Source organism: Megascapheus bottae, chromosome 34, assembly GCF_031878675.1.
Source record: "Megascapheus bottae isolate mThoBot1 chromosome 34, mThoBot2.hap1, whole genome shotgun sequence".
Lineage (NCBI taxonomy): Eukaryota > Metazoa > Chordata > Mammalia > Rodentia > Geomyidae > Megascapheus > Megascapheus bottae.
In genome coordinates this window covers 109,953-126,718 of record NC_143542.1, presented here as the reverse complement: position 1 = coordinate 126,718, position 16,766 = coordinate 109,953, and the positions used below count along the sequence as shown (strand labels likewise).

General features: G+C 41.3%; 1 non-coding gene across 1 annotated transcript; it reads left to right on the top strand.

Moving 5' to 3' along the window:
- The first annotated feature begins 2,552 nt into the window (after nt 1–2,552).
- Nucleotides 2,553–2,659, top strand: LOC150042577 (U6 spliceosomal RNA). The gene has a single exon (XR_016533595.1). It is a non-coding gene; the product is annotated as a U6 spliceosomal RNA (small nuclear RNA).
- The last annotated feature ends 14,107 nt before the right edge of the window (nt 2,660–16,766 follow it).

Genomic DNA, 16,766 nt, shown 5'->3' with positions numbered 1-16,766 from the left:
AACAATGCCATGGAATTTTAAAGGAAAAATCCAGTATCCATTACACTGGATGAAATCCTCCAAGAAGTAAAAGCAGATACATTGAAGTTGCTTGTGGAAAAATAAATGACCAGGTTAAACAGAACAAGTCTTAGCAGATAGAGCAATGTCTGTGTAAGTACAGTCTCCTTTGTACTGGATCAAAGACTATGATGAAATAAAAGCAGATACACTGAAGTTGCATGAGTAAGAATACAATAACCCGTTTAGACAAAAACGTACTTAGCAGATAGAACAATGACATAGGAAGTTCAACGCAAAAATCCATTATCCATTACACTTGAAAAGTCCTCCAAGATCGCTAAGATTCCACCTCACTCCAGTTAGAATGGCCAGGATCAGGAAAACTAATAACAACTGATGCTGGAGGGGATGTGGCCAGGAGGGATCACTACTACACTGTTGGTGGGAGTGCAAACTCATTCAACCACTATGGAAAGCAGTATGGCAGTGCCTCAAAAGGCTAAACATAGAGCTTCCCTATGACTCAGCAATTCCACTACTTGGCATTTACCCAACCATCCAGAAACTAAGGCATACTTAGTCCACTAGCACATCAATGTTCGTTGCAGCACTATTCACCATAGCAAAGATATGGAACCAACCTAGATGTCCCTCAGTTGATGAATGGATCCACAAGATGTGGTATTTGTACACAATGGAATTCTATGCTGCTGTCAGAAAAAACGACATTGCCCCATTTGTTAGGAAATGGAAAGACTTATAAAAAAATCATATTAAGTGAAGTAAGCCAGACTCAAAGGAACTTAGGCTCAATAGTTTCACTCATTTATCATAACCTGTAGAAACCTTGGGCTCTACTAGCAGAGATTTGCAATAGAGCAAAAACTTGATACATAAGGCCATATAGTATGAAGCTAATTGAATGGACCTCTAGGATATTGAAACAAAAGCCATATAATGAATGATTGCTGTCCTTAATGTGCTATGTTATTTCATCTCATTTGCTGTTCCTTTGTTATCTCATATTGACACAATATCTCACTTTGTTATCTGATATATTGGATACATTTGTATTTAGTTACTTGAAATTGGACAGGGAAGGGGGGAAAACCAAGAGGGGGGGTGAGAGGGAGGGTAATGGGACCAAGACATGTGGAAGGGTATCAATGTATGTGAATGAATGCACCTTCTATCTGGCAAATATCATGTTACCCTTTTATTAAATACAGTAAAAATAAATAAATAAGAAAAAAAGAAAAGTCCTCCAAGAAGTAAAAGGAGATACATTGAAGTTGGTGTGGAAAAATAAATGACCACGTTTACACAGAACAAATCTTAGCCGATAGAGCATTGTAGGTGGAAGTACAGTCTTCCTTGTACTCGATCAAAAACCAAGATGAAATAAAAGCAGATACACTGAAGTTGGATGATGAAGAATAAAATACCCCGCTTATACGAAAAAGTTCTTAGAAGATAGAACATGCCGAGGGAAGTTCAAAGCAAAAATCCATTATCCATTACACTTGAAAAGTCCTCCACGAAGTAAAAGCAGATACACTGAAGTTGCTTGTCAAAGAATAAATGACCAGATTAGACAGAACAAATCTTAATAAATAGAGCAATGTCGGTATAAGTATAGTCTCTGTTGTACTGGATCAACGACCACTATGAAATAAATCAGATACACTGAAGTGGCATGAGGAAGAATAAAATACCACGCTTAGACAAAAAGTTCTTACCAGATAGAACATTGCCGTAGGAAATTCAACGCAAAAATCCATTGTGCATTACACTTGAAAAGTCCTCCATTCAATAAAATCGGGTACATTGAAGTTGCTAGTGGAAGAATAAATGACCACGTTTCACAGAACACATCTTAGCAGAGGGATCAATGTCGCTATAAGTACACTCTCCTTTGTACTGGATTAAAGACCATGATGAAATAAAGCAGACACACAGAAGTTGCATGAGGATGAATACAATACCCCGTTTAGACAAAAAAGTACTTAGCACATAGAACAATGCCACAGGAAGTTCAACACAAATATCCATTATCCATTACGCTTGAAAAGTCCCCCAAGAAGTAAAAGCGGATACTTTGAAGTTGCTTGTGGAAGAATAAATGACCACGTTGACACAGAACAAAACTTAGCAGATAGAGCAATGTAGGTGGAAGTACAGTCTCCTTTGTAGTGGATCAAAGAGAATGATTAAATAAAAGCAGATGCACTGAAGTTGCATGAGAAAGAATAAAATACTCCACTTAGAAACAAAAGTTCGTACCAGATAGAACAATGCCGATGGAAGTTCAATGGAAATTCCTTTATCCATTGCAATTGAAAAGTCCTCCAAGATGTAAAAGCAGGTACATTGAAGTTGCTTGTGGAAGAGTAAATGACCACGTTTCACAGAACATATCTTAGCAGATAGACCAATGTCGGTGTAAGTACAGTCTCCTTTGTACTGGATCTCTGAAATAAAAGCAGACATACTGAAGTTGCATGAGGATGAATACAATATGCCGTTTAGACAAAAAAGTTCTTAGCAGAGTGTTCGCTTCAGCAGCACATATACTAAAATTGGAACGATAAAGAGAAGATGAGCATGGCCCCTGTGCAAGGATGACACACAAATTCGTGAAGCGTTCCATATTTTTATCAGTGGATGTATTAGACTGGTCAGTAACTGCACAAAAAGAAAGAGTGATAACACCAATCAAAACTTGTGAACATCTAGAGTCTGCCAGCTACAGAGGTCTAGGTTGGTTATATCTGAAAAACTATAATCGTGTTTAGTATTAATCTTGCTCCCATTTTCAAATGGGCAGAATAAGAAACTCAAGAAAAATGTCAAATCAAGAAACAACATCCCCCACCCAATATAAAAAGACAATGGAACAGTCACTGGCAATCCTAGAGGAGAGTCTTCCAAGTGCTGTACAAATGCAATTGATAAACATCATTAATGAAAAATGTGAAAATATAAAGAAAGAGATAAGGGAGGAAGCCATAGCTGAACAAGAGGAAACCGTGAACAAGGTAATAAGTGAAAAAGAAGAAGCCATAAAGGAGACCATAATAAAGGTTTTTCAAAGGAAGATGGATGAATTCATAGAATCCACAAATAAAAAGGTGACCGAACTCCAGCAAATGTTCAAAGAAAATAAGGCTACTGAGCTAACCACTCAAATGGAAATCAAGGAGCTAAAGAAATCCATACATGATCTAAAAGAAGAGATGCAAGGCATCAAAAATGAGCAATTAGAAGCAAGGGAGATGAAAAATAAAGTAGATAGCTTTGATAGCAGGTTAGACAATGCAGAGGAGAGAATTTCCGGGGCTGAAGATAATTTAGTTATTATAGAGAAAGAACAGAAAATGAGTCAATCCAAATCTAGGAAAAATGAGAGAGCGCTTCAGGAGGTCCAAGATACAATTAGGAAGCCTAATTTAAAGCTAATTGGTATTGAGGAGGGCTTGGAGAAAGAGGTCAATGGTATTGGAAATATACTTCAGGGAATCATCTCAGAGAATTTCCCAAATATCCAGAAGGGCAGGCCCATCCAGATACAAGAAGCTTTTAGAACCCCAAACAGAACTGACCAGAAAAGAACATCCCACCGCCACATCGGTATCCAAACTGGATCAATAGAAACCAAAAAAGGGATCCTAAAGGCAGCCAGGGAAAAGGGTTCAGTAACCTATAAAGGAAAACCAATCAGAATAACCCCAGGTTTCTCAGCAGAGACCATGAAAGCAAGAAGTGACTGGAAGCATATATGTCATGCCCTTAAGTCAAATAACTACCAACCAAGAATACTGTACTCAGCTAAGCTCATTCATAACTGAATGAACAATAAAAGCATTCCATTCCAGGGAAAAGCTGCAACAATATGTCGCAACAAAACCAACACTACAGAGAATTCTGAAAGATGTTCTATACATAGAAAACCAAAATAAATGCAATATAGGGAAAGAAATGGCACCTAAACAGCATACCATCTAAGGACCACAAGAACTGTCAAGACATAGGCCCAAATAAAAGCTTTTAAAAATGGTAGGACCTAATAAATATCTCTCAATCCTAACTCTCAATATCAATGGACTTAACTCTCCAATTAAACGGCATAGGCTGTCTAGTTGGATCAAAAAGCAAGAGCCATCGTTCTGCTGTCTTCAAGAGACAAATCTTACCCCAAAAAACAATCATCTTTTGAAAGTGAGAGGTTGGAATAAACTCTATCAAGCTAACGGCCCCCATAAACAGGCTGGAGTTGCCATCCTCATATCAGATAAAATAGACTTCAAACTAAAATTAGTAAGAAAAGTCAAAGAAGGTTACTACATACTACTAAAGGGATCTTTCCTCCAGGAAGACATAACGATCCTAAATATTTACACACCCAATCCCGGAGCTCTGAACTTCATCAAACAAACTTTACTTACACTGAAACAATACATAGATCGAAATACAGTGATTGTCGGTGACTAACACACCACTCTCACCTATGCACAGATCAACAAGGCAAAAACTCAACAGACAAACCTTAGAACTGAACAACTATCTAGACCAAATAGATCTAACAGACATCTGCAGAATATTCCACCCAGCAACAACACAATATACGTTTTTCTCAGCAGCACATGGAACATTTTCCAAAATATATCACATCTTAGGCCATAAAACAAATCTGGACAGATTCAGAAACACTGAAATTATTCCCTGCACACTCTCAGACGACAAAGGCATCAAACTGGAACTGAACACACATCTCCACCAACGAAAACCCTGTAACTCATGGAGACTGAACAACATATTGTTGAATCGCCAATGGGTCATCGAAGAGATCAGAACAGAAATCCAACAGTTTATGAAATTTAACAATAAGGAGCACACAAAATACCAACTCCTTTGGGACACACCAAAGGCAGTACTCAGAGGAAAATTTATAGCGCTGAGTGCCTACCACAACAACTTGGAAAAATTGCAAACCAACAAGTTAATGTCTCACCATAAGCTCCTGGAAAAAGAGCAACAAACCAACCCAAATCCCACAAGAAGGAAGGAAATTATTTAAATCAAAGCAGAATTAAATGATTTGGAATCCAAAAAAACTATAGAAAGAATCAACAAAACAAGGAGTTGATTCTTTAAAAAGAATTAACAAAATTGACAAACCCTTAGCAAATCTTACCAAAAAAAAGAAGAGAGCATATCGAAATAAACAAAATCGCAAATGAAAATGGTAATATCACGAGAGAAATTACCAAGATCCAGAATATCATGAGGGAATACTTTGCAAAACTTTATGCCAACAAATTTGAGAATCTAGTTGAAATGGATGAATTCCTAGCCAATATTAACATACCCACACTGAACCAAGAAGAACTAAGCCAACTCAACAGGCCTATTTCACGCTCTGAAATAGAAATGGCAATTAGAGAACTTCCACCTAAGAAAAGCCCAGGGCCAGATGGATTCACAGCTGAATTCTATAAGGTCTTCAAAGCAGAGCTCACACCAATACTCCTCAAGCTCTTCAACGAAATTGAAAATGAAGGTTCCTTACCAAACTCATTCTATGAAGCCAGTATAACCCTCATCCCCAAACCAGACAGAGATTCATCAAAGAAAGAGAACTATAGACCTATATCTTTGATGAACATAGATGCAAAACTTCTCAACAAAATATTGGCCAACCGTCTACAACAACTCATCAAAAAATTATACGTTATGATCAAACTGGATTCATCACAGGGAGGCAAAGCTGGTTCAACATACGCAAATCAATTAATATAATTCAACACATCAACAGGAGCAAGGACAAAAATCACATGATTTTCTCAATAGACGTGGAAAAGGCATTTGACAAGATCCAACACACCTTTTTGTTAAAAGCTCTGGAGAAACTAGGAATCCATGGAACATTCCTCAATGGAATAAAGGCTGTGTATGAGAAACCTACTTCTAGTATTACACTTAATGGTGAAAATCTAAAGCCATTCCCTCTAAAATCAGGAATGAGACAAGGATGCCCACTCTCTCCACTACTCTTTAACATATTACTAGAATTCCTAGCCAGTGCAATAAGGCAAGAAGCAAACATAAAGGGGCTCCAAGTAGGGAAAGAGGAAATAGAACTATCCCTCTTTGCAGATGACATGATTCTGTATTTAAAGAATCCTATAGACTCTACTCCCAAGCTCCTTGAACTGATTCAAAACTTTGGAAGAGTAGCAGGCTATAAAATCAACCCTCAAAAATCAACTGCCTTCCTTTATGCCAACAGTGAGAGGAACGAGGCAAAAATCAGGAAAAAAACTCCTTTCAGGGCCGGGAGTTTGGCCTAGTGGTTAAAGTGCTTGCGTAGCATGCATGAAGACCCGGGTTCGATTCCTCGGTACCCCACATACATAGAAAAAAGCAGAAGTGGTGCTGAGGCTCAAGTGGTAGAGCTCTAGCCTTGAGAAAGTCCAAGGACAGTGCTCAGGCCCTTAGCTCAAGCCCAGGATTGGCAAAAAAAGAAACTCCTTTCACAAGAGCCTCAAAGAAAATAAAGTACCTAGGAATTAGCTTAACTAAGAATGTAAAGGACCTTTTTGACGAAAACTTTAAAACCCTAAAAAAGGAAATTAAAGCAGAACTAAGAAAATGGAAAAACCTCCCATGCTCCTGGATTGGAAGAATCAACATTGTGAAAATGACAATCTTGCAAGAGCTATCTACAAATTCAACGCAATACCCATCAACATCCCAATGTCATTCTTTAAAGAAATAGAAGAGGCAATCCAAAATTTCATATGGAATAATAAAAGACCCCGTATAGCAATAACACTTCTTAGCAGAAATAACAGCGCTGGAGGAATTTTAATTCCAAACTTTAGACTCTATTACAGAGCTATAATTATCAAAACAGCTTGGTACTGGCACAGGAACAGGCCTGAAGACCAATGGAATAGAACTGAGGACCCAGATATTAAACCACAGACCTATGGCCACCTAATCTTTGACAAGGGTGCCAAAAAAATAGAATGGAAGAAAGACAGCCTCTTCAACAAGTTGTGCTGGCAGAACTGGTTAAGCACCGGCAGAAAACTAAAGTTGGATCCTTCTTTGTCACCTTGCACTAGAATTAACTCCAAATGGATCAAAGACCTGGAGGTAAAAGCTGACACACTGAAAACTTTACAGGAAGGAATGGGAGATACACTAGGCCTCCTTGGCACAGGTCGAAACTTTCTTAATAAGGACCAAGAATCACAACAAATCAGAGAAAGGCTGGATAAGTGGGACTGCATTAAACTGCAGAGCTTTTGTATGGCAAAGGACATAGCTAGTAAATTAATTAGGAACCTACAGAGTGGGAGAAGATCTTCACCAACCAAACAACGGACAAAAGCCTCATATCTAAAATATATCAACAACTCAAAAAGTTGAATCACTCCAAAACTAACCTCCAAAGTAACAACCATCCAATTAAAAAATGGGCCAAAGACTTAAGGAGAGTCTTCTCTGAAGAAGAAACAAAAATGGCCTACAGACACATGAAGAAATGCTCAACCTCTCTGGTCATAGAAGAAATGCAAATCAAAACAACTCTAAAATTCCACCTCACTCCAGTTAGAATGGCCAGGATCAGGAAAACGAATAATAACAGATGCTGGAGGGGATGTGGCCAGGAGAGATCACTACTACACTGTTGGTGGGAGTGCAAACTCGTTCAACCACTATGGAAAGCAGTGTGGAAGTGCCTCAAAAGGCTAAACATAGAACTCCCCTATGACCCAGCAATTCCACTACTTGGCATTTACCCAACCATCCAGAAACAAGGACATACTAAATCCACCAGTACAACAATGTTCATTGCAGCACTATTCATCATAGCAAAGATATGGAACCAACCTATATGTCCCTCAGTCGATGAGTGGATCAACAAGTTGTGGTATTTGTACACAATGGAATTCTATGCTGCTGTCAGAAAGAATGACATCGCCTCATTTGTTAGGAAATGGAAAGACTTAGAAAAAATCATATTAAGTGAAGTAAGCCAGACTCAAAAGAACTTAGGCTCAATGGTTTCCCTCATTCTTCATAATCAGTAGAAACCTTGGGCTCTACTAGCAGAGATCTGCAATAGAGCAAAATCTTGATACATTAGGCCATATCATGTGAAGGTAATTGAAAGGACCTCCAGGATATTGAAACAAAAGCCATATAATGAATGATTGTTGTCCTTAATGTACTATGTTGTCTCTCATCTCCTTGGCTGTCCCTTGGTTATCTCATATTGTTATAGTATCTCACTTTGTTATGTGATATATTGAATTTATTTGTATTTGGATATTTGAAATTTGATAGGGAAGGGGGGAAAACCAAGACGGGTGGGAGGTTTGGGGGGGAAGGGAAATGGGTACCAAGACATGTGAACGGGTTTCAATGTATGTGAATTAATGCACCTTCTATCTGGCAAATATTATGTAACCCTTTTACTAATTACAATAAAAAATGCAAAAAAAGAGAAAACAATGGATTAATTTATACTTGAAGCAAAAAGACAATTGGGTAAATCTAAGTTTAAAATGCAAGAAAAGTATTAATTTTAATATTTCCAATGTCTCAAAGGATTACTGCATTGTTTTAAAAGAGGAACTGGTAAAAAGTATTTTTCTAAAGATCCTGAAATCTGCATTTTAAAAATCTCGTTTTGTAATGCATAGAGCTGTTTACATTGTAAACATTGTGTCCTGTTTAGCCCAGAGGTATCAGGGAATTTGGAATTTATTTCCTTAAGTTAAAATTTGGAAATAAATGTTAGGAATTGAAATGTGAATTTGTTTATCAATGTCAGAAACGTTACCTATGAAACTCTTTAGGTAATCGAATGCTAAGAGAAAGGACAGGAAAACTTAGGATAGTCCTGTATGACCATCCTTGGGGGTGAGAGGTGAACTGGCAAAGGTGCAGGTCTGGGTTCCCATGGTGGAAAAGGTCCTAAGGGAGGGTCCACACTTTTGAAAGAAAATAAGCTGGCATGAAGACTGTTCACTAAACCTAGTCATATGGACTGAGTGGATCATCTTCGTCCTTCTTCTTTGCAGACTGACACTGAAAATCTGATGGTAAAATCTGGGTAATATGATTAGTATTTTAAAAGGAATGTTTAAAAATTTATCTCTGTATGATTTGGGTTCATGCTACTGGATTGCAATTGGACGTATTTTAGAAAAAGAATGAAACTGAGTCCAGACTGAGACTTTTGGTACACTGATGATATTTGTAGTTCTTGCATTGAGGAAAAACTTATTTGGGTTTAACCTGTTGAAGTTCTAGGCAGTAATCTTAACTGCAGGAAAGAAAGAAAAAAAAGGCCTTTTCTAAAAGGCAAAGGGAGTGCCTTGAGCCCTAGGGGGCCTGGAGGCAAAGGGTGTTCCTTGAGCCCTTAAAGGTTTTTCAAATGCAAATAAAGACTAAGTGTTAAGTGTTTAAGTTAAAAAGTGTAAAAGTCTTAAAGGACATTAGAAATGGGTTTCTGAACAAAATGTTTGTTTTGAGAAGGAGAAAAAAGGAAAATTAGGACTACCAAAATGATTGCTTAATTGCTATTTAGCTTGCTCTTGTAAGTTACTTTATAGCAATCTCCAGCAGGCCCATGGAGAAGGACAGCAGATCCTCATTCAGATGTAATTTTGGCCCTCACCAAATTCCAGGTAAGATCATGCTTAGAGACTATTTCTGAGTTCACCACCTTGTTGCTTCTAATTAGAGTAATGTGGACTTTTGTAGGACTCATTGATCTGAAAGCTGTAGTTTTGAGCCAGCCCGGGCAAAGCAAAGTCCCTGTGAGACTGTGATGTCTAATCTGGCAGCATAGTGCTATTAAGGCAGAGTTGCTTTGGAGCTCAAAGCAGCAGAGTGCTAGCTCTGAGCTGAAAAGCTGGGGGACAGCACTCAAGCACCAAGCTCCGGACTCACAGTGGCAGAATGCAAGCCTTGAGCTGCAGAGCTGAGGAGCGGCACCCAGGCTCTGAGTTCAAGTCCAGCAACCAACAAAGTGAAATGCCAATGGGATATTTATCCCTGTGTGAAGAGACACTATTGGGACGAAAGAAAGTAAGCCACTGCTTGGATGGCAAAGATGGTGTCAGATCCTAAAGTCACTTGTGCTTGGCCATTCAATATTAATCAGAGCCGGGAGGTCATAGAATAGTTTGTAAGCATGCCTTACTAATGCCCGTGCCTTTCATAACTGGGCAGGAACTTGTCAATCATCTGTGATAGTGGGTAGTTTAAAGTCCTAACTGAGTGACGTTTGATTTGACACCAGCCACAAATTCAGGGAAGTTTGTGGATCTGAGAATTTGTCCCCATTGATCTGTATATAGGCCTACATAGGTAACTGAGGCATTGTTTGGGGTCACAGGGATTAAGTTCCCCAGACAATCAAGAAAATACCTTTTAAATGGGTGCTAAGTAAGCTACGCTATTGTAGCCAAAGAAGGTCTGTGCAGTTGTTAAATGTTGAATATGACCTCTAGTTTGAAGCAAATCATTGTTCCTGATAGCTAATCCTGACAAACCCTTGGTAAAATAGGCTAAGCTTTTTAAGGTCCCTAGTCAAGTACAGAGGCAACGCCCCTGAGTCAGTCCGAAGAAGTTATCAAAGACGGATCTTCGCCCACCAACCCCCTTAAGATGAAGGGACTAGAGTCATTTTTGGAAAGTGCGACAGGATAAATTAGAGGTATGGGAAAGAGTAGTAACAGATGTGCAAGAGTGGAGACTGCACTTGTGGGGAATGGCAGTGGCTACAGGTTCAAGTCTTCTATACCTGTCTAGAGAATCCTAGCCTCATTTAAAGGAAATCTGGTTACTACTTTGAAATCTCAACCCTAAACCGCCCTGAAAACCAAGGGGGTGCCAGCCTGCAAAAACAAGTGTGGTCAGGGAAAGCAATTAGGAGACCATTGGGAGAATTCACCAAATTCAGGCCTTAGGTTAAGCTTCTTTATCCAGCATGCAAGAATTTGGAGGCAACTTAGGAGGTGTGCCGTTCCATTGGAGCTGCTGCGAGAGACAAGGCTGCTGCTATATACATCCAGTACAGCCTGATTCCACAACTCTACAACTGCTTCCTGACTGGAACTAAACCCTTGAGGTGGGACACTATATCTGTGCTAAGTTCAAAGTCCCCCCTAGGTCATGGGAGAGAAAATAAAGTGAGGCTGCCCCTAGCCTTTTGCAGCCATGGGCATCTTGGTGCCTATGACTTTGTGAGAGGAATTCTCCACCCCGTGATGAGAAGTCTAGGGGTGAGAGGTGTTAAATGTGAATGAGGGCTATGGTCAAATAAAAGAGGGAAAGGTTAGTAAAGGTTTTGGGAGAGGAGTTGATAAAAATGGTCTATGAAGGATAAGAAAGGATCTGGAAAAAATGTTCAGTATGTTTTGAGTAAAGTTGGTATGCAGTTAATGCAGTAATGTAAATAGAGTGCACTGATGTGAGAGGTTGCTTTGCTTGGATGTATAGTTCCTAATTGTGAAGGTTTTTTTTTGGGTGCAGAACTAGGAGGGCACATTGTATTCTCCTCAAAACCAAAGAATCTTGTCTACCTGAGTCTGATAACAATTGTTGAACCCCCAGCCATGTGTTATCTCAGCTGGCACTGTTAACCATGATTCAATCCAGTCCTTACAGGCCTTATGGGGACCCACAAAAATTGCCATCATGCACTGTTCCAGTCTTCGAAAAGGGATTAACACAGTGACCAGAGGAAATATTTGGCTGATCGAGTTGCCAAGATGATTCTGTTTCTGTCCCTACCCCCCGATTTGTTCAGACTGGGTGCTCATCTACAGACACAATCCTAAGACTCTGGAACCATGGTGGAAAGGGCCCTGCATGGTGTTGCCAACGACCCCCACCGCTCTCAAAGTAGATGGAGTCACCACCTGGGTGACTCGCAAGCCAGACCGGCAGATCCCTTTGCCCTGAAGGAAGATTATCATGGAGATAGCTGGAAGGCCAGAAGACACCTCTCCAACCCTTTAAACTCTTCTTTTGTCTAGTCAATGGCAAAACACGAGAGGGCTAGATTTATTACCATGCATACTTAATAGGATAGTAAACATTTTTTGCAGGGACAGATTGGAAATGTCAAATTAATGCTTATCAGGCAACAATATTCAGTCTTAAACGACACAGAGAATCTCTAGGATTAGAGATATGCACAAAAAGAAGTGGGTAATGAAGGGCTAAAAAGTTCTAGGAAGTTACAAGAGCTGAAAAATGCGGGCCAGCCAGAGGTAAAGCTGCCAGCCCAACTTGTAATTACTAACTATGTGTGAATGGGTTTCAAGAATTTGTTTGTGCAAATGTCAGCCTGTTTCAGGAAAACCCATAAAATTATTAAAGCTTTACAAACTGAAAATTAGGCAGTTTAGATTAAAGTTTTACAAACTGAAAAACAGGCAGAGTTTCGAGAAATGATCGATTGGGAAATTTACTCAGGGTTCCAGAAAACAGTTGTTTGTGTAGATGATGTGCGTAATGATCCAGCACCCTTCAACTCTGTATGAACTTGCTTGTTTGTAAAGTACTATAAAAACCCTGCCAGCCTTGTTTTCAGGGCTCTCTGTTCCTGTGTGTTCAGTGAGCCCCATGCATGTTTGGTGAATAAATCCCATAGCTGTTTGCTTGAGAGAACCTCTCTTGGAGTCTTTCTTTGCACGGCAAGCTTCTCAACCCATACAAACCTAACCCTAACCATAACGCTAACCCCAACCCTTTCACTAACCCTAACCCTAACCCTAACCCTAACCCTCACCATGATCCTCACACTCACCCTAAACCTAATCCTAACCCTTACCCTAACCCTCGTCCTAACCCTCACCCTAATCCTCACCCTCAGCCTAACCCTCACCCTCACCCTCACCTCACTCTAATCCTAACCCTCACCACACACTAACCCTCAGGATAACACTAACCCTAACCCTCACCCTCAGCCTAACCCTCACCCTCACCCTCACCTCACTCTAATCCTAACCCTCACCCTAACCCTCACTCTAACCCTAACACTAACCCTAATCCTAAACCTAAATCTCAACCTCACCCTAACTCTAACCATAACCCTAATCCTAAGCCTCACCCTAACCCCAACACTAACACAAACCCTCACCCTCACCCCAAAACTAAAGCTAACCCTAAACCTAACCCTAACTCTAACCCTAAACCTCACTCTCACCGTAAACTTAAACCTAACCCTAAACCTAAACCTAAACCAAATCCTAACCCTCACCCTAACCATAATCATAAACTTCACCCTAAACCTAAACCTGCCCCGCATCCTCACACTAAACCTAAACCTAACCTCGCCCTAACCCTCACCCTCACCCTAACCCTCACCCTAACACTAACCCTATCGCTAACCTTCACCCTAACCCTCACTCTCACGTAACAATAAACCTCACCCTAATCCTAATTCTAACCCTAACCCTCAGTCTCAACCTAACCCTCACCCTCTCCCAAACCCTAATTCTAACCCTAAATCTAACCCTCACCCTCAAACTCACCTTAACCCTAACCCTAACCCAAACGCAAACACACTAACCATCACCCTAACCATAACCCTAAAATTACCCTAACCCTAATCCTAACCCTAACCGTAATGCTCACCCCAACCTAAACCCTCACCATAACCCTACCCTCACCCTCACCCTCAGCCTAACCCTCACTCTCAACCTCACCCTAAGCCTAACGCTAACCCTCACCCTAACCCTAAAACTGAACCTAACTCTAACCCTCACCCTAAAACTAAACTTAATCCTAACCCTCACCGTAACCCTCACACTCACCCTCACCCTAAACCTGACCATAACCAAGACTCTAACCCTCACCCTAACACTCACCCTAACCCTAACCCTCACCCTCACCCTAACCCTAACCATAACCCTCAACCTAAGCCTCACTCTAATGCTAACCATTACCCTAATCTTACCTCTAACCCTATACCTCACCCTCACCCTAACCCTAACCCTAACCCTCACCCTAAACCTCACACTAGCCCTAACCCAGACCCTAAACCTTACCCTAACCCTAAACGGAAACCTAACCCTAACCCTCATCCTAACACTCACACAAACCCTAACCCTAACCCTAACCCAAATCGAGACCCTAAATCTCACCCTACCACTCACCCTCAACTTAACCCTCACACTCACCCTATCCCTAACCCTAAACCTAAACCTAACCCTAAGCCTCACCCTCACCCTAATCCAAACCCTAACCCTAAACCTAACCATCACAATAACACTCACTGTAACCCTAACCCTTACCCTAATCCTAACCCTAACCCTATCACTCACCCTCACCATAACCCTAACCTTAACCCTCACCATAAACCTAAGCCTAACACTAACCTTCACCCTAACCCTCACCCTAACCATAACCCTAAACCTAACCATAACATCACCCTAACCATACATTAACCCTAACACTAACCCTAACCTTAATCCTCACCCTAACCCTAACCCTCACCCTCATCCTAACCCTCACACTAAACCTAACCGTAACCCTAAACCTCACCCTCACCCTAATCCTCACCCTAACCTTAACCCTAACCCTAACCTTCACCCTCACTCTAACCCTCATCCTAACCGTAACCCTAACACTCACCCTAGCCCAAACCCTAACCCTCACTCTCACTCTAACCCTAACCCTAACTCTAACCCTAACCAAAATCCTAACCCTAACCTAAACCCTACCCCTAACCGAAACCCTAACCCTAACCTTAACACCACCGTAACCCTCACCCAAACCCTAAACCTAACCTTCACCTGAAAACTAACCTTAACACTTACACTCACCATAAACACCAACCTAAACCTAACCCTAACCCTAACCCTAACCCTCACCCTCACCATCACCCTAAACCTGCACCTACCCCTAAACCTAAACCTAAACCTCACCCTCACACTAACCCTCACCCTAATCCTAACCCTAACCCTCAAGCTAACCCTCAACATCACCCTAACCCTAACCCTAATCCTCATCCTAACCTTCACCCTCACCCTAACCCTAACCCTAAAGCTGACCCTCACCCTCACCCTAACCCACACCCTCACCGTTAACCCTAACCCAAACCCTCTACCTCACTGTCACCCTCAACTCAACACTAAACCTAATGTGAACCCTAGCCCTTAATCTCACCATAACCCTACCCTTAATCCTAACCCTAACCCTCACACTCACCCTAAACCTAACACCAACCTTTACCCTAAACCTAACCCTACCCTAACCCTCACCAAAAACTAAACCTAAATTTAACCCTAACCCTTACCCTAACCCTAACCCTAACATTAACCCTCACCCTCACCCTAATCCTCACCCTAACGCTCACCCTAACCCTAACACTACCCCTAACCCAAAACCTCACCCTAACCCTAACCATAACCCTCACCCTAACCCTAAACCTAACCGTTACCCTAATCTTCAACCTAATCCTCACCCTAACACTAATCCTAACCCTAACCCTAACCCTAACCTGCACCGTTACCCTTAACTTAACCATAAACATGAACCTAACCCTAACCCTCACCTCACCCTAACAATAACCCTCACCTCACCCTAACCCTAACCCTAAACCTAACCCTAAACCTAACCCAAACCCTAACCCTCAACCTAACCCTCGCCCTCACCCTCACCCTAATCCTAACCCTAAACCTAACCTTAACCCTAAACTTCACCCTCACCCTAACCCTCATCCTCACCCCCACCTTCGCCCTAACTCTCACTCTCACCCTAACCCTAACTCTAACCCTAAACTTCACCCTAACTCTAACCCTTATCCTCACCGTAACCCTCACCAGCACCCTCACCCTAACTGTAACCAAAACCTCTCCCTAACCCTCACTCTAACCCTAACCCTCACCCTAATCCTAAACCAAACCCTAAACCTCAACCTCACACTAACCCTAACCCTAACCCTAACCCTCACCCTAACCCTCACCGTAACCCTAACCATAAGCCTAACCCTAAACCTAAACCTCACAATAAACCCCAAACTAAACTTAACACTAACTCTAACTGTAACCCTTAACCTAACCCTAAACCTAACCCTAACCCTCACCCTAACCCTCACTCTCACCCTCACCCTAACCCTAACCCTCACCCTAACCCTCACTCTCACCCTCACCCTAACCCCAAACCTAACCCTAACCTTTACCCTATCCTTAACCCTAACCCTTACCCTCAAGCTAACCCTCACCCTAAAACTAGCCTTTACCCTAACCCTCAGTCTCACCCTCAACCTCACCCTAACCATCAATCTCACCCTAATCCTAACCCTAACCCTCACACAAACACTAACCACAACAATAAATCTAAACCTAACCCTAACCCTAAACCTAATCCTAACCCTAACCCAAACCCTAATCCTAACTTAAACCTAAACTGAAACCTAACCCTCATCCTCATCCTCAACCTAACCCTAACCCTAACCCTAACCCTAAACCTCACACTCACCCAAACCTCACTCTAACCCTAATCCTAACCCTAACCCTAACCCTCACCCTCACACTCACCCACACTCTCACTCGCACCCTAAAACACTCTCATCCTAAACCTAACGTTAACCCTAAGCCTAACCATAACCATAACCATAACCTAACCCTCCCCCTTAACCTCACCCTAACCCTAACCCTAACCAAAGCTTAACCCTAACCCTAACCCGAATCCTATACCTAACCCTAACCCTAACCCTAACCCAA